The 24,952-nt window shown below is 39.0% G+C and overlaps 2 protein-coding genes across 3 annotated transcripts in view; one reads left to right on the top strand and one right to left on the bottom strand.

Annotated features, from left to right (window-relative positions):
- Positions 1-24,952, bottom strand: part of LOC145247944 (uncharacterized) — a 677,357-nt gene that overhangs the window by 22,196 nt on the left and 630,209 nt on the right. The window lies entirely within an intron of this gene.
- LOC145247942 (uncharacterized) overlaps positions 1,823-24,952 on the top strand; it is a 206,139-nt gene continuing 183,009 nt past the window's right edge. The window contains exon 1 of the mRNA XM_080109583.1: positions 1,823-3,826. The gene's annotated coding sequence lies outside the window, so the exon portion shown is untranslated. The remainder of the gene's footprint in view (positions 3,827-24,952) is intronic.

Raw genomic sequence — 24,952 nt, forward strand, 5'->3', positions numbered from 1 at the left:
CTACGAGTTACACAGCTGCGAGTTACACAGCTGCGAGTTACACAGCTGCGAGTTACAGAGCTACGAGTTACACAGCTACGAGTTACACAGAACATGTTGAGTAAAGATGAAAAGACAGTGAAAGAAAAATAGTCGAATGAAACACGGGCTGATCAAACGCAAAGATTTTCCCAACCTTTAAGGGGATCGACAAATAAACCTCAAAGTTGTTTGTGCTTCGGTCTTATTTCAGGGTCCAGAAGTGTCGGCATGAAATCACCCGCCAACAAGAAGTGAAAGAAATAAGGTATGTCTTTGTCCCTCCAAAAAGATCATTGTACTGTATGTATGTGGCACACACCCACGCACCCATGACTGTATACACACACGTAAAATATACACAATGCATTAAATAAACACCACACAGGAAAATATACACATAACATTCCCAAACCTTATTCTATGATCATTTGTTAACATATATACAAGGTAGAATGATAAAAATGTCACCCTAAAAAAATCGATTCAGGTAACTTGATTATGTAGCAGAGCTGACATCTATTCATTATAGCCACCTTCAGCCTTGATCACCGCCTTGATTAGGGTCCGGAACTGGGAGCATGCCTTTTCCACAAGCGTCAGCGAATACTTGCCAGATGGTGGCGATCAGGATGGTTTTGGTACTGTGGGAGGTCATGTTGGTGATATTCTTGATGTATGACCAAACGAAGTAGTTCAGTGGGTTCAGGTCGAGGGAGGAGTGGGGCCAGTGAGAGAAAGGTACAAAGTCACAGCACACCTTCTGAAGCCACGCCTGGGTTTGTTTGGACTTGTGGGCCAGTGATGAGTCTTGCTGCCACACCCAGGGTCTGCCATTGGCCACCTGATTGCACCAGGGGATCACCACACTCTTCAGCACATCCAGGTACACTTTGGTGTTGACTTTTAAGCTGATTTCGAAGATGTGAGGTGGCATGATGTGACCCTCACTTCAAACTGCACCAAAGACCATAACCATGGCTCGTCCGATGTGTTGAGCTGTGCCCTCAAGCATTGAACCATCCAGATTTGCATTTTGAGGGTGCTGGCAATGGTCCTGTTGTCATAACTTAGATCAGTAGAGAGCATGAGTTGTACAGTGGCACATCTCCGATCTCGCTTGTTGAACCTTGTGTCACTTTCAGACATGATAGAAGGCTCCTATCGCTCTTGGGATTTGTACACAACTGGCCCACTTGTAAATAGTCTGCAACAACAAAAGAAAGCCGGTTTCCATCAAACGGAAATGGATACACGTCATCTTTTCTAGGACGACAATTTTATCGTTCCACCCTGTACAGATCACACAAACGATCTATGGCAACACTTTGAAGAGCATTAATAAACTGGATCTTTCTGATTCTCTGGAGCACAGCGTGCAATACGGAAAAAGGTAACTGATTATATTGTTGATATGTCTAAAACCAAGCTTCTCTTCTTTCGCCGCCAATTCTCTGGTCCTCACTTTAGAGCAAATAAAATGAATGGATTTCCTTTTAAGGAAGCCTTCTGCTTTGATAACATTCTAGAAGTGTCCTTTACTGCAGACCTGAAATGGAACACTTCCATCAAATCGGTAACTAAGATCGCTCGAAAACTGGTTGGATCATTCTACTGCTCCAGAAAGTATCTCACACCTGATATAATCCTCTGCCTGTATAAGGGTCAAATACATCATAAGACATCTGGACAAAGTACAAAATCGACTTTGAAATCTAGTGGGAGTGGGTGCCTCATTCTCTTGCATACAGCTCCTTTCTCACAAAAGAGAGGATGCTAGTTTTTATCTACTTTTTCATTATTGTTTTTATTTTATTTATTTTTTTTTTTTACACACAGGAGCCACCACTTATCAAGGCCCAGAGGCCACTCGAGGATAAGGGCTAAAGAGTATACAGTAGTCAATGGGACAATATCATAGTAATCGTTAGCTGTGTAAATTTGGTAAGTTGGATTACTTAAGAGGAACGGCTCATCAAGAACTTGTTTACATTGGACTTGAAGACGACCATATTGTAGTCAGTTGGAAAGCAGGCAAATGGAAGACAGTTCCACAGGTGTACAGTTCTAAGATAGAAGCTTTGTTCATAGAATCTACGTTTAGGTTTAGGCATAGATAAAGAGTGAGGGAAATTATTGATAGTGCTTTCAGCTAGACAAGTATTTCTCGTGAAAAATTGGCAAGGGGAGACCATAGATTGAAGCTCAGACGAGCACTTGCCACGAAAATAATGATAAAACAGAGACAGGCTCGCAACATCTCTTCTGTGAGAAAGAGGTTGCAGGGAAGAGAAAAGCCCCCCCCCTCCCTCACTAAGCTACAAAGTCTACTTTGAACTCTATCAAGGCAGGATAAGGTCTTTCTAGCAGCTCCTGCTCAGATGTGGCAACAATACTCCATCCTTGGACGTACCTGGCTCTTATAAGGTAGAGAATTTTCAACCATCAAATCCTTTCTCTCCGATAGGTTCATAAATGTAGTCGTTGATGGGCAGAAGTCTGAAGCACATCGTATCAATGTTGGTGCACCATAAGGATCCATTCTGAGCCTCACCCTCTTACTGATCCTCATCAATGATCCCCCAAATCACATGCTCGACTGAGCTTAAATTTATGGTCCTCCTTCTAAAACATAACAAGGACTCGTCTAGTTACAACCACTATAAATAATTACCCTTTCTTCCCCTGCGTACCTAAAATGAATTAAAATGAAACAGATCTTCCATGAACAAAGTTTCTTTCCAAGAACCAACCATCTGTGGAACATAATATCAGGGTGCTGCTTCTCAGCTGACTACAACATTGTCGTTTTCAAATCCAATGTTAAGTTCAGTGCCGTCCTTTTAAATAATCAACTTCTTCCCAGTATCAACCATCGTTACCAATCCTCACGATGCTGTATCATCGCTCACTTGACGAACTCATTAACCTTTATCCTTGAGTGGTCTTTGGGCCTTTATAAGCAGTGATTAGTTACATAAAAAAGATCACTTGCATCTTTCCTGAAATTTCAAATGACTCCATATTGGAATTATCTAATGTCACCGGTCTTTCCTTTAATAATTGCAAGATACCTTCTCAACCATTAATAGCAATGGCTAATGATACGTTACCTGAAAGTACTTTGTTCAAACTCCTCGGTTTAACATTCACAGGGAACATGAGTTGAGACAGATACATCGGGGGCGTTGCCAAGGCTGCTGAAAAGAAGATAGGCTTTATCTACTGTGTTAGAAAGTTACTTACGCCTGAGAGTATCCTGTATCTTTACAAGGCCACCATTTGCTTATGTATGGAGTATTGTTGCCACTCCTACCCGCCTGCTTCTAGGCTGATTACGATATGGTAGCCTTCAAGTCCAATGTAAACAAGTTCTTGTTGAGCCGTCTCTTTAAATGATCAAAATTCTACTCAATCTACCCCATTAACAATCACTACGCTACCATCTTATATTCATTCACCCTTATCCTCGAGTGGCTTTCAGGTTTTGATAAATGGTGACTTCCTTGTAAAAAAGTTTTAGGATTTGTATTAGTTGGGTTACTCAGACTACTCTTCTCAGCATCCAACGTTTTGGTCGATGTAACCACCAAAGACCCATGGCGCAAAGGATAAAAGTGATTGGTAATAATCATTTCTAAATCTTCTAGAGCAGCAGCCATTCCCAACCTTTTCTCCATCATTGACCCCTTGTTTTTATATATTTCTGCTCCCATACAAAAAAATTCATAGCCATCATAAGGTGACAGAAAAACATGGAGAACCTTTTTTTATTGTTTCTTGGCCTTCGGGTCAAGATCAAAGTGTAGTATCTGTTCCGGCAGATGCTGCAAGCTATGACTAGCTATGACTAGCAAAGACCAGATGTGGGGGCAACCCCACATGCCTGCCCATTAACCAGCTCCCATTTCCCACCTCTCGGGAGCTGATCCCCTTTTTCCCTTCCCTCCTCACATTAAAAATCGGCCTTGTGCCTAATTTGCTCGGTGGGGGAGCAAATAAATACCATCTGTTCCGGCAGATACTGCAAGCAAAGACCATATGTGGGGGAAACCCCACATATAAGACCTTGGTCAATGTAGGGGCACCCCTTCATACCAATTGTTACTATCCAGCTCCCCTACTCCCCGGGGAGTTGGTCCCCATTTCCCCTTCACTCCTCACTTTAAAAATCGGCCTTGTGCCTAATTTGCTCAGTGGGGGAGCAAATAAATACCTCAAAGTGTAGTATCTGTTCTTCAGATCTACACTTCAATTTCTTGTTCTCTGTCAGTGGAGGAGAAATCCTTCACGACTGAGACAATTTTTATTTTTGTTCCTTTTCTCCACATTAAAAAACGACCCTGGTGTCTAACTCTGTCCCGTGGGGGAGGCATTGTAAATAGGAACAAATAGTATTATACATTCGTATAACAAAAATAAAGAAAAATCTTTTTTCTAAATAAAAAAAATTATGAAGTTAATTTGTATTACGTTTCTTAGACATGACACAATCTGAAAATAAAAAAAATATTTTTAAATTATCAGTTACTTCAAGTATTTACACCCCCTCGACTGTATAATTTTTTTACAACCTAGGTAAGAATCCCTTGGTCCTGGATATGACCTTAAACTATATCCAGTCGTGAGGCCCCAGCTTGCGGGCTTTGGAGAGTGTGGAGCCACCCTTTAATTGCCATTGCTCCCAGGTTCACTCTGACCTGGAGTGGTAGTACCTGTTAGGGTCCCAACTATGGGTTAAATAGAAACTGACTTGAAAACAACAAATATATTCTATTAAAAAATTTTTCTTCAAAATCACTGGATTCAGCATTAAATAACCTGAAAAGGGTTGATATGCCATAAAACAAAAACAACCAACTAAGAATCTGTGTTCAAGAGGTTGAATATTCAATCCTCAGTACTTTTTGATTGATACTCCTCCTCCTCCTCCTCCTCATCATCGTATGAATCTGAAGATTCAATTGTTGGCATTGGTTTCCCTGATATCTTTCTCATCAGAATTCTTTCCAGAAAGAAGTCGGGTACTTATGGGAGGGACCACTTGAAGGTTGCCAACATCCTAAGTGATAGTGATTTTTGTGAAAACAACCTGGATTCGAAATTAGAACACCCAGGTCGTCAGTCTGTGTCGTTAACCACTGAACCATCATCGCCTCCCACGGTTGATACTAAAAATACAATTACAAAGTATTTAAGATTTCTATCTGGTCATGGCTGACAGAACAAGAACAACCTACCACCACATGAATAAATTAAATAGTTTAATTTAAAATTCCATGCAAATTCACGAGTTCGACATACCAATTGCCAAGTTTCACAAGACACACTTAAAGAAGACTGGAGGCAACATCAGTCAAAACGTTCGTCAACAGATCGAATCCCATCTTTAAGATTCACATCACACAACCATCATATCATTCTCATATCATTTCTCTCCATGCAACACATATCCTCAACTCTCAAAGACGAGGTTTCACTTGTATACATCATTACACTGTAATAGTAATATTAGTGCTAAGCTAATTAAAAAAAAAAAAAAAAAATTTAAATTAAGAAAGAATAAAAAAGTAAATTTTTCTTTCTCTTTGAAATCATCATCATTGACATCATCATTGCTTTAACATCCGTTTTGGAATGTGTTGGACATCTTTTAGAAATTAACTTCCAAACTAGCCTACATCTGGCCAAACCACTTTCTCTCAAATCTATTCTTTTTTTTTTTGTTGTTTTTCTTAGCCGTTCCCTGTGAACTGACCTTGCTACCTCAACTGTTCTACATCTGCTAGCATAAGAACTGTCATCCATTTTTTTCAATGTGACCATACCATCTAAGTCTACTCTTCCGTATACATCTCCCTATACTATTCAGATTTGATCTTCCTCTGTGGTTATTAGAACTAAGCCTATCTTGAAACATTTCATGCCCCTCATATCATTCTCACATCATTTCTCTCCATGCAACACATATCCTCAACTCTCAAAGTCATGGTTTTACGTGCATACATCATCACACTGTCCACATTTAATCTTCCTCTGAGGTCATCAGATCTAAGCCTGTCTTTTAGACTCTCATCATGCATTCATTACATCATTTTTATATCATTTCTATCCATGCAACACATGTCCTCAACCCTCACAGACGAGGTTTCACTTCCATACGTCATCGCACTGCATATGCATGCCTGACAGACTCCTTCATTTAGTTAACAGCAGTGTTATCTTTTGAATATCTGGAAAATGCGATTGTCAAGCAGGGAATGAGTAGATTGGTAACTGACCGAGGCGTCATCGTGCGAGTTGGCAGGGTGCAAAGCCGCCTTTGTTGCACCGAAGAACATACGATCCTCAAGGGAAATCAGCAGAGCATCACTAGGATGCAAATCTCTGACAGCAAATCAATCAACTGGAGTCTGCGACAGAGACGGGCGAAAAGGATCGATAAAGTTTGGCAAGAAAATCAGCACACGCTTATCAACAAATGTCTGAGATCTGTCTTCATATGTCCTTACATCTATATGAGATGCTTCGTCTGTCCGTCTGTCTGTCAATTTGTTTGTCACACGGCAGTTAGAAATAGAATTATCAAGTATGTTTATACTATAGACAACAAACCGAGAAAGTGGTCACGAAACAAATACATAACAATAGATGTTGTAACGTAGCACGGACGCACATATGCAAATGCCTGTGAAATGACGTCATCGGTAGAAAAAAAATAAAGACTTTAAAAATGGAATCACGTTACAGACAGGAAGAACGTTTGAGATGACGTCGGAGGCGTAAATGACACTCAAGAAAGCTGGAATGAGGAAATAAATGTTGTTGTACAATCAAAACGCGAGTTGAAGTTCTTTTCTATTCTTTGTCTCTTTGTGACTGAGACTACAATGTATTGGTTCCCGGAAAATGATACAATGTTACCAAAGGCACGATAAGTTACTCTTCTATCTACCTGGATAAGTTCTTTGGTGCTTTAAGTTATTTGACAACGTTTATTAAGTTTGAAATGCAAACAAAGACTGCAGCATATGACTGTCACCTTTGGAGTCTCGAGAATCGCTCAAAACTCGAAAATAAAACACAATACTGTTAGAAATCCACCCAATAAATCTCACAGGATATCTATTTTGTGGATTTCTACGATTATTTTTTATTTATTTTCGACTTTTGAGCAATTCTCGAGACTCAAAAGGTGACAGCCTTATGTCACCATCTGTTTTTTGTTTTTATTTAAACACTGAACACTAATTGCGTTTCAAACTGAATAAACGCTTTAAAATAAGTTAAAACACCAAAACTTATCTAGGTATGTAGAAGAGTAATCTTGCCTTTGGTAACATTTATTTGCTATATATTTGTTTAGTGAACACTTTTTCGGATTGTCTAAATTGCATCTTATTTAACAAGAATCAGTTGGTCTGTCACGCTTAAGTTTGGAATATTGTTTTTGTTGTTTTGTTACTTCTAAATGTGAATAGTTTGTCCTTCTGTCATGCTTAAGTTTCAAATAACATTTCCTTTGATCTGTCATGCATTAGTTAAAATAGCATTTTTGTTGGTCTGTCATGCATGACTTGAAATAGCGTTTTTGCTTGTGTGTCATGTCTAACATGAAATAGCGTTTGCGTTGGTCTGTCATATCTGTGCTGAAATAGCATTTTCCCTGGTCTGTTATGTCTGTTTTGAAATAGTATTTTCCTTGATCTGACATGACTGTGCTGAAATAGCATTTTTCTTGGTCTGTCATGTCTGTTTTGAAATGGGATTTTCCTTGGTCTGTCATGTTTGTGTTGAAATAGCATTTTCCTTGATCTGACATGACTGTTTTGAAATAGTATTTTACTTGATCTGACATGACTGTGTTGAAATAGCATTTTCCTTGATCTGACATGACTGTGCTGAAATAGCATTTTTCTTGGTCTGTCATATCTGTGCTGAAATAGCATTTTTCTTGGTCTGTCATGTCTGTGTTGAAATAGCATTTTTTTCTTGCAATGTCATGCTTAAAATTTTAAAATAACAATTCCGTATATCTATCACGTCTAATGTTTGAAATAGCATTTTAGTTGGTTTATTACTTTTTAAATATAAATTACATTTTCGTTGATTTATTATGTTTCAAATAGCATTTTTGTTCGTATATTCTGGTTGAGTTTAAAATTTCTTTTTACCTTGAGGTGTAGTGCCTAAATTTGATATAACATTAGTCTGTCACACGTTTGAAATAGCATTTCTGTTGGTTTGTCATGCTTAAGTTTGGAATAACGTTGGTACTTATGTATTTTTGGTACCGCACTGAAATAATAACATTATTATTTCGAAAGCCATTCTTAACATGGGGAGAGGACGGTGTTTTGCAACTATTCTGTGCTTCCACCTAGTAATTTAATAATAAAAAAAAATAATGTGAAACTTAAATTTAACCTGAAATCTATTTAAAAGTAGTGTGGTACCAAAAATACATATCATGATAACATTTTTATAGGTCTTATATCTTAAATCTTAAATATAAATAGCATTTTTGTTGGTCTGTCACGTTAACATTAGAAATGGCATTTTTTTAAGTTTATCATGCTTAAGTCAGAAATAGCAATTTTGTGACTTATCATGCTTAATGCTGTCATTGTAAAGTTTGAAAATGCCAAAAGATAAATATCTGTACTTATTAAAATGAGATGCTGACCAAAATATTGTAACATGGTCGTTAGGACGTGTAGTATGAAAGTCTTGCAAAGGAACAACAGAAAGAAATTTTACACAAGTTTTTTTTCAGTCACAAGAAAAGGCATTTATTACCAGTCGTTTCCACACCAAGCCGCCTGACACATATTTTGCAAACCAGCGAGAATATAGTCAATTAGTTGATTAGTCTACAGCTATAACCAGAAAGAAATCTGAGGATTTTTTTCAGTTGTAAGAAAAGGTATTTATTACCGGTCATTTCCACACCAAGCCACTTGACACATATTTCCCAAGCTAGTGAGAATATGGTCAATTAGTTGTTTCGTCTGCAGCTATAACCAGAAAGAAATCTGAGTTTTTTTTTTTCAGTTGCATGAAAAGGCATTTATTACCGGTCATTTTCACACCAAGACATGTATTTCCCAAGCCAGCGAGAATATGGTTGCATTCCTGCTTTTCTCCCTTGGAGTCGATTAACAGTTTCTTAGTCTGCAGCTATAACCAGATGTTATCCACTCAAAGAAACACAACTTGAAGAAATTTCTTACGTAATTCTATTTATTATAGAGCAAAAATTGTTTGTGACGCAGTCATCTCGTGCCATTATGCTGAGGACCGCCATGCATGGGCTACCATGATTCGGAATGTAGAGAAGGCCAGGAAAGAAAACTGGCTCAGTTCAACCAGGGTGAACATTGTTTCTTGTCCTTCTGTTTCAAGATTACACTGTAGTAGCTGTTCTGACGCTACACTTCATCTTTTCTGTCCTTGGTCAGTGGAGGAGAAATCCTTCATGACTGAGACAATTTTAATTTTTGTTCCTATCCAGAGTGCCCCTTTTTAGGGAGTTGGATTTTACCCACATTAAAAACTGTGTAGCACTTGTCTTCATAAGTTGCTGTTGGAGTAATAAAAGTGATACGAATGTTAACCTTTAAAAGGAAATAACTTTATTTGCCTTTTTACATTTTGGAGTGAGTACACCTCTTGTTTATAATGTTCGCCGGCAACATAAGTATCGTTGGTTTCGGGGCTAAGAGTGTACTGCCTACTCGCCTGTCATGCTGGCTATGGATTGGTTAAGGAGAAAAAGAGAGGGAGAGGGAGATGATGAGGGACTCTGGATAGCAGTTCCTGATTTGTGTTCAGTTTATGAGTAAGAGAAAGAGAGGGGCTAAGAAACTATTATTTCTTGGAGAATGGTATTATTTTCGTCCTAATTCTTGGCTTTTAGGGGTGACTCAGGTCAGTCCTACAACTGATTGTGTGTCTAAATCTACCCTCGTGGGGAGGCAAGTAAATAGGAACAATGACAACAGTACATTAACAGAAGTGATAGTATAGCTTCGGCTTCAGACATCTACCAGATCTCCACCAGTGATAGGTTTATAATAGCGGTTGTTGTAACACTCCCTTGTTAGATTAAAAGATTTCGAAAATTAACAATTTGAAAGGAAGTTTCTTGTCTCCCCTGTTAACATGTGGATAAACGTTGGGGGAGGGGGAGTAAATCCCAAGAATGCATAATGTATAGATGCGGTGGGGGTCATGGCTTATCTTTAAATTATTGATAATATTTAATTTTATTTTTTTATCAGTTTTTCCTTGTGCCAAGTAACGCCCCACCCTCATAGATTCCATTCACGGTTACTGAGTGTATGGAATAAACATTTTTTGGTTTTAAAGAAAAAAATAGACTCGTTTTCTACATGTGAGTGTGTGTGTGTTAGTGTGTGTGAGTGTTTGTGTGTGTGAGTCTGTATGTGAATGTGTTGTGTGTGCACATGTGTGTGTGTGTAAATGTGTGTGTCTGTGTGCGTGTGTGTGCGTGTGACGGTCCAGTATTAATTTATCATGGTTTAATACTTTGATTGGTCAAGCGAGTATCCATTGTCTCTCGAGACTGAACCGGGGTGGGGGGCATCGAATCGATATATTTATATATCTCCCCAAGTGTAATGTTTATAAAGCTTATTTTATTTATAGGTTTTAAAACACTACAAGGGTAGCTGCATGTGTAATTGTGAGGCAAAAATTGCATAATCTCCAACCACACCTCTCCTGAATCTGCACTGCTTGGGTCCAGTGGCAAGGAGAGGCCCAAGACTGACTGGAAACAATGCCAAGATAAGCAGAGAGCACACACAGCACCTGGAATTCCCAAATGGCCACCCATTTTAATACTGACCAGGCTTAACATTGCTTAACTCGGGTGGTCTGACAGGAATTGATGTGTCAACATGATTATGGCATATATATATATATAAGAAATAAAAATTACAATAAGTTTACCAAGGTAATCAAAATGGTAAACTAAATATATCATAAATATTAAAGAGTTAATATTTACAAGTAAAGTAATCTCAACCAGATGTAAAAGCTCAATAAAACCGAAAAGGAAATAGAGCTTATAATATGAACAAATAATTAATAAAACATGTTAAAAGACATCTTGAAAAAGAGTTAAAAACATATTTAATTTTAAAAAGGAAGCACAAGATAAATGGATAGTCCTTAATCCGCGGAGTTTCGAAGAAATACTCTCCTTCTCATCAGAGGGCAGGAATTAGCAAAATGTGGGATCGGATTTTGCATGTAAAAGTATTTAATGAAACCACAAGTAAGTCACAGATCTTACTTGGTTAAAAAAAAGGGTGAGGTAAGGGGAATAGGAAGTAAAAGAAATAATGATAAAAAGATTTCACATGAATGGATAGTCCGGTATATATTATATGATTTGAACAGCAGGGATAATTCGTGTTTGTTTTTCTTGCCATCCATTTTTCCCTTTAGCAGGTCAGTGTTTGAACGTTCTGTTCGAGCATAAAAAGAAATTTGCCGATAATCACAGCTTCCCAAATTATATTATTGATCAGCAGATTAAACACACTTTAGCCGCCATTACAAAAACCACCACTAACAATAATAATAATAATAATAATAATAATAATAATAATAAAATAACATTTTATTGTACCTATTTACTATGCCTCCCCACGGGACAGAGTTAGACACCAGGGTCGTTTTTTAACGTGGAGAAAAGGTACAAAAATAAAAATTGTCTCAGTCGTGAAGGATTTCTCCTCCACCGAAAGAGAACAAGAAATAGAAGTGCAGCATCTGAAGAACAGATACTACACTTTGATCTTGCCCCGAAGGCCAATAACATTTTATTGTAACCAAATGCGTGAGAATTATAAAATAGACAAAAAAAATAATAAGAAATATACACAAACACATTTCAACCAGTGAAAAATACTCTAAAATTAGATTAATTATTTCTTACAAAAAATTAAAAACAAGTCAATTGCTAATAACCAATAACACTACATGTGACGACAGTTTACTCAAAATTAGAAATGCCGTGTACGTTTTTAAATGCCCTGTAGGAGAATGTCTCGCCAAAAATAACACATGGCTAGAACTAGTATCTCTCGCCGACTAACGTGCCACCCATCTTCTTCGAATAGTTCCATTTACCAACACCTTACAGCACAGAACACCCCCAAAACTGAATTTAGGAATATACTAATTAAAAACACCGCCATTTTAGCCGTCTCACACTGTGATCTGCGCCTCCCAATCACTGAAGTCCTACTCATCCGTATGAAAAAAAAACGACCATCAAGCTCAATATGAGGGGGAAGGCACGCTTAAGTGCTTTTAATGATTTTAAGCGATTTTAATCTATTCAATAAATTCACCACCGCAATTTTTAATTCATCAACGCCTGAAGACGACTTATGGAAGCCGAAAACATTTGTAACTACGGCAAATTTCTTTTTACGCTTGAACAGGACGTTCGAACATTATCCTGCCAAAAAGAAATAAACAGGAATTGTCCTTGCTCTTCAATGAAACATGTATTAGAGAAAAAATGCTGACCAAATATACTGTAGAACCCCGAGATACGGTGGCCCTAGGATATGTTTTTTCAGGTTCCGATGTGAAATACAATGTTTTTTCAGGACTCTGGTTACGATATTTATCCCACCTTACGGTGTTATTTATGATGTTATTTGATTATATACATGTGTATTATATACTGTACTGTATTTTGTTACTAATTTTTAATGCCGTATGCCAGGGTTCTATTATATTTATATATCTATAAAAGTGAACGTGTCTGTGTGTCTGCGTGTGTGTGTACATTTCCCTATGCAATAACTCTCTTAATTTTCAGTCTACAACTCGAAATTTGATATACTTGGTACTGAGATTTGGGAAAATGTTTGTGATCGGTTTTCGGCCAGAAATTTGGCTGTTAAGGGGTCAAAGTTCAACGATTTGACCTTTGAGAACTCTACCAAACTCCTCCGACAATTTTGGGTCTAAACACTTGAAATTTTAGATATAGGTTCCTTGGACATAGATCTAACTTAATAACTTGATTTGAGTCCCAAACAATAAATGTTAAGAGGTCATAAAAAAATTGACCGCTTTTTTTTTTTTTTTTGCTTGACATACACCCCCAAACACCCAGGCAACGCTGGACTGAAATGCTAGCATATGAATAGATAGGTTGAATGCAATATGGATAAATATAAGCAAGCTAGACATGCTCCCAAATAGAAGTCCCTTACGTCCAATTGGCAATATTCCTTAAGTGGAAAATGAGTAGAAAAAAATTAATTTCTTCACTCTGACACTCTCTTAACTTCCGGCTATCTTCACCCAATACTGTAAGTACCTCCTATAAATATATGGCACAATCATGCTGACACCGGTTCCAGTTTAATGATTGAAGTTAAGCGACGTTGAATCTAAACTACTAAAATGGGTGATCATTTGGGAATATCTACGAGTTAACAATGGGGTCCGCCTGTCTATTTAATTTGCCCGAGTTTGAAAAGCTAAATATTCCGCATTTTCCGATCACCGCGTGTGGATTTTATTTACTGCCCCGCAGTAAATAAAATACTACCCCACAGTCAAAGTTGACCTCATTAAGTCATTAAGTCATCAAGTACGGGCACCTGCCAATTCTTAATACTTAAATATATTCAAATATCTTTCCTCTACTACTTCTTGCTGACCCAGTGGTTAGTGTCGCACGTTTGTTTTCACACTTTATTTTCCAACTTTGCTTCAAGGTTTCAGGTTCAATCCTTCCTACTTACCTACCAAAAATTTTTTTTAACCCCCACCTCCCGACACAAACACTCAGGCAACGTCTTTTGTTTTAATTTACCCAAAAGCACCCCCCCCCTCGACACAAACACCCGGGCAAGAAGTCTTCGCTTATTCTTTTGTTTTGAAACACTCGGGCATCGCCGAGTACCCCCGCTAGTCTGTAATAAAAATCACCTGCCTGTTTAAATGTATGTATGTATGTCTGCCTAAAACTTTCGACAGAGGCGACGGATTTTCAGGAGATCAGTATCGTTTTAAAGCTCGACCCTTCAGACGACAAATGTCGAAAAATTGGCCAAAAACATTAATTCTTTCACCCTCAACTGGGCACTTTTCTACAGGAAGGGGTCGCTTTTTTCGCCAATGTTTTCGAAAGTCATCCCCCTTTTTCGATTGACTAGCCTTAATTTAAACCATTGTCAATTCTGGTTTGGCGATGGATGCAACAGCAAAGACGTCACATTCTTTTTCCTCCATTCTTTTCCTCTTTCGTGGTATGAGTTCGAGCCTGTCTGCCTACCACCACATGTTCTTTTTTTTTGCTCAACACACACCTCCAAACACTCGGGCAACGCTGGCCACCTAGGCTAGTTGTTTATAAAAGGGTTTCATTTTCCTTTTATTTAATGTCCATGTTGCTACAAAATATTACAGTTCTTGTTAAGACTTCCTATAAAACAACCGTGTATGGACCGACGATTTACCATTCCACTGGAAGGCCATGAGAACGGCTTCCAGGTGGCCAGCTATGAATAATCCGTAATCAGTTTCGGATCAACTAATAGTTCATTCTAGAGGGTGGTGTGGGACTCGTCCTATTTAGATAGGGTTAGGGGTTAAATAGGTATCGAATGCCTATTGTAAAGAAAAATAGACTTTGTAGCCTCATAGGACATGTCCTTTTCTCTTCACTGCAACCTCTATCTCACAGAAGAGATGTGAGTTTGTCTCTGCTTTATCGTTATTTTCATGGAAAGTGTTCGACTGAGCTTCAATGTATGGTCCCCCCTCGCCAAACTTTCACAAGAAACACTCGTCTAGTTGAAAACACTATCAATAATTCCCCCCCCCCATTCTTTATCTGTGCCTAAACCTAAGCATAGATTCCATGAACAAAGCTTCTTTCTAAGAACTGCACGCCTGTGGAATTGTCTTCCGTTTTCCTGCTTTCCAGCTGTCTATAATATGGTTGTCTTCAAGTTCAACGTAAGCAAGTTCTTGATGAGCCGTTCCACTTGTTAACAAATTTAGCAAATTTCAATTACTAACGATTACTATATTGTCCAATTGACTACTGTATACTCTTAACCCTTATCCCCGAGTGGTCTCTGGGCCTTGATAAGTGGTTATGCATATGTAAAAAAAACAAAAAACAAAAAAAAAATGAACTAAAGCACCTGAAACTCTAACTGACTAACTCAGTCTTGAAATATTTATTCATGGTGTTTGGTTTGATTGTTTTGTTTTACGGCATATCAACCCTTTTTGGGTTATTCAGTGCCGAATCCGATAATTTTAGAAAAAAAAAAAAAGTTTTTATGCATCATGTTCTTTATATCTTGAAATATTTATTCATGGTGTTTGGTTTGGTTGTTTTGTTTTATGGCATATCAACCCTTTTCAGGTTCAACTATTTCGGTGAAAGTTTTTATGCTTTGAGCTCTTTATATCTATACAGCACAATCACATTGACACATCGGTTCTCGCCAGTTCACCAACGTTAATTAGCTACTGGCCAGTACTAGATGAGTGACCATTTGGGAAGGCTAGGCGCTGTATCTACTTTCTGGGAAGGTTGGGCGTGGAACCAGCACCCTCACCCCGATAAAAGAACTCCTCGCTACAAAAGCATCTACAAAGTTGTGGATGGCCTATGCCCCTAATGGGGCTCATGGCTATTGATGGATCTTTATTCATGATATTTAGTTTGGGTGTTTTTTAGGGAACAATTTTTTTTGGCGTTGCAGAACATGATTGAGTTTTGCAAAGAGAAGGGAAAACACAATAACATCAATGTTTGGTGCATTTTAGGTCAGGAAGCTGATACGTTTAGACAACTTCATCTGGTAACAGGTCGAGTGAGGACTGTTGGCTTTAGCTGGTAACTCACTTACAGGTAAAATCTCAAAACTCATGAACACCTGATCTGTAACACATTGGTGTTAGGAAGAGTAGCTGAGTGGGGATGCCCTTTTCTCTTCCCTGCAACCTCTCTCCCACAGAAGAGACATTACGAGCCTGTCTTTGTTTTATCGTTATTTCCATAATAAGTGCTCGTCTGAGCTCCAATCTCTGGTCCTCCCTCGCCAATCTTTCACGAAAAACACCCGTCCAGCTGAAACCACTGTCAATAATTTTCCCCACTCTTTATCTGTACCTAAATCAAAACGTAGCTCCCATGATCAAAGCTTCTTTCTTAGAAGTGCATGCCTGTGGAACTCTCTTCCGTTTGCTTGTTTCCCAGCTAGCTACAACTTGGATGTCTTCAAGTCCAACATAAACAAATTCCTGATAAACCGCCCCCTTAAGTAATCCAATTTATCAAATCTCCATTACTACATTACATTATCCCGAGTGGTCTCTGGGCCTTGATAAGTGGTTATGCATATGTAAAAACAAAACAAAAAAAAATGAACTAGAGCACCTGAAGTTGAGTGAGGTTGGTTTGGTTTGATTGTTTTGTTTTACGGCATATCAACCCTTTTTGGGTTATTCAGTGCCGAATCCGATAATTTTAGGAAAAAAAAAAAGTTTTTATGCATCATGTTCTTTATATCTTGAAATATTTATTCATGGTGTTTGGTTTGGTTGTTTTGTTTTATGGAATGTCAACCCGTTTCAGGTTCAACTATTTCGGTGAAAGTTTTTATGCTTTGAGCTCTTTATATCTATACAGCACAATCACATTGACACATCGGTTCTCGCCAGTTCACCAACGTTAATTAGCTACTGGCCAGTACTAGATGAGTGACCATTTGGGAAGGCTAGGCGCTGTATCTACTTTCTGGGAAGGTTGGGCGTGGAACCAGCACCCTCACCCCGATAAAAGAACTCCTCGCTACAAAAGCATCTACAAAGTTGTGGATGGCCTATGCCCCTAATGGGGCTCATGGCTATTGATGGATCTTTATTCATGATATTTAGTTTGGGTGTTTTTTAGGGAACAATTTTTTTTGGCGTTGCAGAACATGATTGAGTTTTGCAAAGAGAAGGGAAAACACAATAACATCAATGTTTGGTGCATTTTAGGTCAGGAAGCTGATACGTTTAGACAACTTCATCTGGTAACAGGTCGAGTGAGGACTGTTGGCTTTAGCTGGTAACTCACTTACAGGTAAAATCTCAAAACTCATGAACACCTGATCTGTAACACATTGGTGTTAGGAAGAGTAGCTGAGTGGGGATGCCCTTTTCTCTTCCCTGCAACCTCTCTCCCACAGAAGAGACATTACGAGCCTGTCTTTGTTTTATCGTTATTTCCATAATAAGTGCTCGTCTGAGCTCCAATCTCTGGTCCTCCCTCGCCAATCTTTCACGAAAAACACCCGTCCAGCTGAAACCACTGTCAATAATTTTCCCCACTCTTTATCTGTACCTAAATCAAAACGTAGCTCCCATGATCAAAGCTTCTTTCTTAGAAGTGCATGCCTGTGGAACTCTCTTCCGTTTGCTTGTTTCCCAGCTAGCTACAACTTGGATGTCTTCAAGTCCAACATAAACAAATTCCTGATAAACCGCCCCCTTAAGTAATCCAATTTATCAAATCTCCATTACTACATTACATTATCCCGAGTGGTCTCTGGGCCTTGATAAGTGGTTATGCATATGTAAAAACAAAACAAAAAAAAATGAACTAGAGCACCTGAAGTTGAGTGAGGTTGGTTTGGTTTGATTGTTTTGTTTTACGGCATATCAACCCTTTTTGGGTTATTCAGTGCCGAATCCGATAATTTTAGAAAAAAAAAAAAAGTTTTTATGCATCATGTTCTTTATATCTTGAAATATTTATTCATGGTGTTTGGTTTGGTTGTTTTGTTTTATGGCATATCAACCCTTTTCAGGTTCAACTATTTCGGTGAAAGTTTTTATGCTTTGAGCTCTTTATATCTATACAGCACAATCACATTGACACATCGGTTCTCGCCAGTTCACCAACGTTAATTAGCTACTGGCCAGTACTAGATGAGTGACCATTTGGGAAGGCTAGGCGCTGTATCTACTTTCTGGGAAGGTTGGGCGTGGAACCAGCACCCTCACCCCGATAAAAGAACTCCTCGCTACAAAAGCATCTACAAAGTTGTGGATGGCCTATGCCCCTAATGGGGCTCATGGCTATTGATGGATCTTTATTCATGATATTTAGTTTGGGTGTTTTTTAGGGAACAATTTTTTTTGGCGTTGCAGAACATGATTGAGTTTTGCAAAGAGAAGGGAAAACACAATAACATCAATGTTTGGTGCATTTTAGGTCAGGAAGCTGATACGTTTAGACAACTTCATCTGGTAACAGGTCGAGTGAGGACTGTTGGCTTTAGCTGGTAACTCACTTACAGGTAAAATCTCAAAACTCATGAACACCTGATCTGTAACACATTGGTGTTAGGAAGAGTAGCTGAGTGGGGATGCCCTTTTCTCTTCCCTGCAACCTCTCTCCCACAGAAGAGACATTACGAGCCTGTCTTTGTTTTATCGTTATTTCCATAATAAGTGCTCGTCTGAGCTCCAATCTCTGGTCCTCCCTCGCCAATCTTTCACGAAAAACACCCGTCCAGCTGAAACCACTGTCAATAATTTTCCCCACTCTTTATCTGTACCTAAATCAAAACGTAGCTCCCATGATCAAAGCTTCTTTCTTAGAAGTGCATGCCTGTGGAACTCTCTTCCGTTTGCTTGTTTCCCAGCTAGCTACAACTTGGATGTCTTCAAGTCCAACATAAACAAATTCCTGATAAACCGCCCCCTTAAGTAATCCAATTTATCAAATCTCCATTACTACATTACATTATCCCGAGTGGTCTCTGGGCCTTGATAAGTGGTTATGCATATGTAAAAACAAAACAAAAAAAAATGAACTAGAGCACCTGAAGTTGAGTGAGGTTGGTTTGGTTTGATTGTTTTGTTTTACGGCATATCAACCCTTTTTGGGTTATTCAGTGCCGAATCCGATAATTTTAGGAAAAAAAAAAAAGTTTTTATGCATCATGTTCTTTATATCTTGAAATATTTATTCATGGTGTTTGGTTTGGTTGTTTTGTTTTATGGAATGTCAACCCGTTTCAGGTTCAACTATTTCGGTGAAAGTTTTTATGCTTTGAGCTCTTTATATCTATACAGCACAATCACATTGACACATCGGTTCTCGCCAGTTCACCAACGTTAATTAGCTACTGGCCAGTACTAGATGAGTGACCATTTGGGAAGGCTAGGCGCTGTATCTACTTTCTGGGAAGGTTGGGCGTGGAACCAGCACCCTCACCCCGATAAAAGAACTCCTCGCTACAAAAGCATCTACAAAGTTGTGGATGGCCTATGCCCCTAATGGGGCTCATGGCTATTGATGGATCTTTATTCATGATATTTAGTTTGGGTGTTTTTTAGGGAACAATTTTTTTTGGCGTTGCAGAACATGATTGAGTTTTGCAAAGAGAAGGGAAAACACAATAACATCAATGTTTGGTGCATTTTAGGTCAGGAAGCTGATACGTTTAGACAACTTCATCTGGTAACAGGTCGAGTGAGGACTGTTGGCTTTAGCTGGTAACTCACTTACAGGTAAAATCTCAAAACTCATGAACACCTGATCTGTAACACATTGGTGTTAGGAAGAGTAGCTGAGTGGGGATGCCCTTTTCTCTTCCCTGCAACCTCTCTCCCACAGAAGAGACATTACGAGCCTGTCTTTGTTTTATCGTTATTTCCATAATAAGTGCTCGTCTGAGCTCCAATCTCTGGTCCTCCCTCGCCAATCTTTCACGAAAAACACCCGTCCAGCTGAAACCACTGTCAATAATTTTCCCCACTCTTTATCTGTACCTAAATCAAAACGTAGCTCCCATGATCAAAGCTTCTTTCTTAGAAGTGCATGCCTGTGGAACTCTCTTCCGTTTGCTTGTTTCCCAGCTAGCTACAACTTGGATGTCTTCAAGTCCAACATAAACAAATTCCTGATAAACCGCCCCCTTAAGTAATCCAATTTATCAAATCTCCATTACTACATTACATTATCCCGAGTGGTCTCTGGGCCTTGATAAGTGGTTATGCATATGTAAAAACAAAACAAAAAAAAATGAACTAGAGCACCTGAAGTTGAGTGAGGTTGGTTTGGTTTGATTGTTTTGTTTTACGGCATATCAACCCTTTTTGGGTTATTCAGTGCCGAATCCGATAATTTTAGAAAAAAAAAAAAAGTTTTTATGCATCATGTTCTTTATATCTTGAAATATTTATTCATGGTGTTTGGTTTGGTTGTTTTGTTTTATGGCATATCAACCCTTTTCAGGTTCAACTATTTCGGTGAAAGTTTTTATGCTTTGAGCTCTTTATATCTATACAGCACAATCACATTGACACATCGGTTCTCGCCAGTTCACCAACGTTAATTAGCTACTGGCCAGTACTAGATGAGTGACCATTTGGGAAGGCTAGGCGCTGTATCTACTTTCTGGGAAGGTTGGGCGTGGAACCAGCACCCTCACCCCGATAAAAGAACTCCTCGCTACAAAAGCATCTACAAAGTTGTGGATGGCCTATGCCCCTAATGGGGCTCATGGCTATTGATGGATCTTTATTCATGATATTTAGTTTGGGTGTTTTTTAGGGAACAATTTTTTTTGGCGTTGCAGAACATGATTGAGTTTTGCAAAGAGAAGGGAAAACACAATAACATCAATGTTTGGTGCATTTTAGGTCAGGAAGCTGATACGTTTAGACAACTTCATCTGGTAACAGGTCGAGTGAGGACTGTTGGCTTTAGCTGGTAACTCACTTACAGGTAAAATCTCAAAACTCATGAACACCTGATCTGTAACACATTGGTGTTAGGAAGAGTAGCTGAGTGGGGATGCCCTTTTCTCTTCCCTGCAACCTCTCTCCCACAGAAGAGACATTACGAGCCTGTCTTTGTTTTATCGTTATTTCCATAATAAGTGCTCGTCTGAGCTCCAATCTCTGGTCCTCCCTCGCCAATCTTTCACGAAAAACACCCGTCCAGCTGAAACCACTGTCAATAATTTTCCCCACTCTTTATCTGTACCTAAATCAAAACGTAGCTCCCATGATCAAAGCTTCTTTCTTAGAAGTGCATGCCTGTGGAACTCTCTTCCGTTTGCTTGTTTCCCAGCTAGCTACAACTTGGATGTCTTCAAGTCCAACATAAACAAATTCCTGATAAACCGCCCCCTTAAGTAATCCAATTTATCAAATCTCCATTACTACATTACATTATCCCGAGTGGTCTCTGGGCCTTGATAAGTGGTTATGCATATGTAAAAACAAAACAAAAAAAAATGAACTAGAGCACCTGAAGTTGAGTGAGGTTGGTTTGGTTTGATTGTTTTGTTTTACGGCATATCAACCCTTTTTGGGTTATTCAGTGCCGAATCCGATAATTTTAGAAAAAAAAAAAAAGTTTTTATGCATCATGTTCTTTATATCTTGAAATATTTATTCATGGTGTTTGGTTTGGTTGTTTTGTTTTATGGCATATCAACCCTTTTCAGGTTCAACTATTTCGGTGAAAGTTTTTATGCTTTGAGCTCTTTATATCTATACAGCACAATCACATTGACACATCGGTTCTCGCCAGTTCACCAACGTTAATTAGCTACTGGCCAGTACTAGATGAGTGACCATTTGGGAAGGCTAGGCGCTGTATCTACTTTCTGGGAAGGTTGGGCGTGGAACCAGCACCCTCACCCCGATAAAAGAACTCCTCGCTACAAAAGCATCTACAAAGTTGTGGATGGCCTATGCCCCTAATGGGGCTCATGGCTATTGATGGATCTTTATTCATGATATTTAGTTTGGGTGTTTTTTAGGGAACAATTTTTTTTGGCGTTGCAGAACATGATTGAGTTTTGCAAAGAGAAGGGAAAACACAATAACATCAATGTTTGGTGCATTTTAGGTCAGGAAGCTGATACGTTTAGACAACTTCATCTGGTAACAGGTCGAGTGAGGACTGTTGGCTTTAGCTGGTAACTCACTTACAGGTAAAATCTCAAAACTCATGAACACCTGATCTGTAACACATTGGTGTTAGGAAGAGTAGCTGAGTGGGGATGCCCTTTTCTCTTCCCTGCAACCTCTCTCCCACAGAAGAGACATTACGAGCCTGTCTTTGTTTTATCGTTATTTCCATAATAAGTGCTCGTCTGAGCTCCAATCTCTGGTCCTCCCTCGCCAATCTTTCACGAAAAACACCCGTCCAGCTGAAACCACTGTCAATAATTTTCCCCACTCTTTATCTGTACCTAAATCAAAACGTAGCTCCCATGATCAAAGCTTCTTTCTTAGAAGTGCATGCCTGTGGAACTCTCTTCCGTTTGCTTGTTTCCCAGCTAGCTACAACTTGGATGTCTTCAAGTCCAACATAAACAAATTCCTGATAAACCGCCCCCTTAAGTAATCCAATTTATCAAATCTCCATTACTACATTACATTATCCCGAGTGGTCTCTGGGCCTTGATAAGTGGTTATGCATATGTAAAAACAAAACAAAAAAAAATGAACTAGAGCACCTGAAGTTGAGTGAGGTTGGTTTGGTTTGATTGTTTTGTTTTACGGCATATCAACCCTTTTTGGGTTATTCAGTGCCGAATCCGATAATTTTAGGAAAAAAAAAAAAGTTTTTATGCATCATGTTCTTTATATCTTGAAATATTTATTCATGGTGTTTGGTTTGGTTGTTTTGTTTTATGGAATGTCAACCCGTTTCAGGTTCAACTATTTCGGTGAAAGTTTTTATGCTTTGAGCTCTTTATATCTATACAGCACAATCACATTGACACATCGGTTCTCGCCAGTTCACCAACGTTAATTAGCTACTGGCCAGTACTAGATGAGTGACCATTTGGGAAGGCTAGGCGCTGTATCTACTTTCTGGGAAGGTTGGGCGTGGAACCAGCACCCTCACCCCGATAAAAGAACTCCTCGCTACAAAAGCATCTACAAAGTTGTGGATGGCCTATGCCCCTAATGGGGCTCATGGCTATTGATGGATCTTTATTCATGATATTTAGTTTGGGTGTTTTTTAGGGAACAATTTTTTTTGGCGTTGCAGAACATGATTGAGTTTTGCAAAGAGAAGGGAAAACACAATAACATCAATGTTTGGTGCATTTTAGGTCAGGAAGCTGATACGTTTAGACAACTTCATCTGGTAACAGGTCGAGTGAGGACTGTTGGCTTTAGCTGGTAACTCACTTACAGGTAAAATCTCAAAACTCATGAACACCTGATCTGTAACACATTGGTGTTAGGAAGAGTAGCTGAGTGGGGATGCCCTTTTCTCTTCCCTGCAACCTCTCTCCCACAGAAGAGACATTACGAGCCTGTCTTTGTTTTATCGTTATTTCCATAATAAGTGCTCGTCTGAGCTCCAATCTCTGGTCCTCCCTCGCCAATCTTTCACGAAAAACACCCGTCCAGCTGAAACCACTGTCAATAATTTTCCCCACTCTTTATCTGTACCTAAATCAAAACGTAGCTCCCATGATCAAAGCTTCTTTCTTAGAAGTGCATGCCTGTGGAACTCTCTTCCGTTTGCTTGTTTCCCAGCTAGCTACAACTTGGATGTCTTCAAGTCCAACATAAACAAATTCCTGATAAACCGCCCCCTTAAGTAATCCAATTTATCAAATCTCCATTACTACATTACATTATCCCGAGTGGTCTCTGGGCCTTGATAAGTGGTTATGCATATGTAAAAACAAAACAAAAAAAAATGAACTAGAGCACCTGAAGTTGAGTGAGGTTGGTTTGGTTTGATTGTTTTGTTTTACGGCATATCAACCCTTTTTGGGTTATTCAGTGCCGAATCCGATAATTTTAGGAAAAAAAAAAAAGTTTTTATGCATCATGTTCTTTATATCTTGAAATATTTATTCATGGTGTTTGGTTTGGTTGTTTTGTTTTATGGAATGTCAACCCGTTTCAGGTTCAACTATTTCGGTGAAAGTTTTTATGCTTTGAGCTCTTTATATCTATACAGCACAATCACATTGACACATCGGTTCTCGCCAGTTCACCAACGTTAATTAGCTACTGGCCAGTACTAGATGAGTGACCATTTGGGAAGGCTAGGCGCTGTATCTACTTTCTGGGAAGGTTGGGCGTGGAACCAGCACCCTCACCCCGATAAAAGAACTCCTCGCTACAAAAGCATCTACAAAGTTGTGGATGGCCTATGCCCCTAATGGGGCTCATGGCTATTGATGGATCTTTATTCATGATATTTAGTTTGGGTGTTTTTTAGGGAACAATTTTTTTTGGCGTTGCAGAACATGATTGAGTTTTGCAAAGAGAAGGGAAAACACAATAACATCAATGTTTGGTGCATTTTAGGTCAGGAAGCTGATACGTTTAGACAACTTCATCTGGTAACAGGTCGAGTGAGGACTGTTGGCTTTAGCTGGTAACTCACTTACAGGTAAAATCTCAAAACTCATGAACACCTGATCTGTAACACATTGGTGTTAGGAAGAGTAGCTGAGTGGGGATGCCCTTTTCTCTTCCCTGCAACCTCTCTCCCACAGAAGAGACATTACGAGCCTGTCTTTGTTTTATCGTTATTTCCATAATAAGTGCTCGTCTGAGCTCCAATCTCTGGTCCTCCCTCGCCAATCTTTCACGAAAAACACCCGTCCAGCTGAAACCACTGTCAATAATTTTCCCCACTCTTTATCTGTACCTAAATCAAAACGTAGCTCCCATGATCAAAGCTTCTTTCTTAGAAGTGCATGCCTGTGGAACTCTCTTCCGTTTGCTTGTTTCCCAGCTAGCTACAACTTGGATGTCTTCAAGTCCAACATAAACAAATTCCTGATAAACCGCCCCCTTAAGTAATCCAATTTATCAAATCTCCATTACTACATTACATTATCCCGAGTGGTCTCTG

The sequence above is a fragment of the Euprymna scolopes genome, chromosome 26 (assembly GCF_053919585.1).
Source record: "Euprymna scolopes isolate OS-2025 chromosome 26, ASM5391958v1, whole genome shotgun sequence".
Lineage (NCBI taxonomy): Eukaryota > Metazoa > Mollusca > Cephalopoda > Sepiida > Sepiolidae > Euprymna > Euprymna scolopes.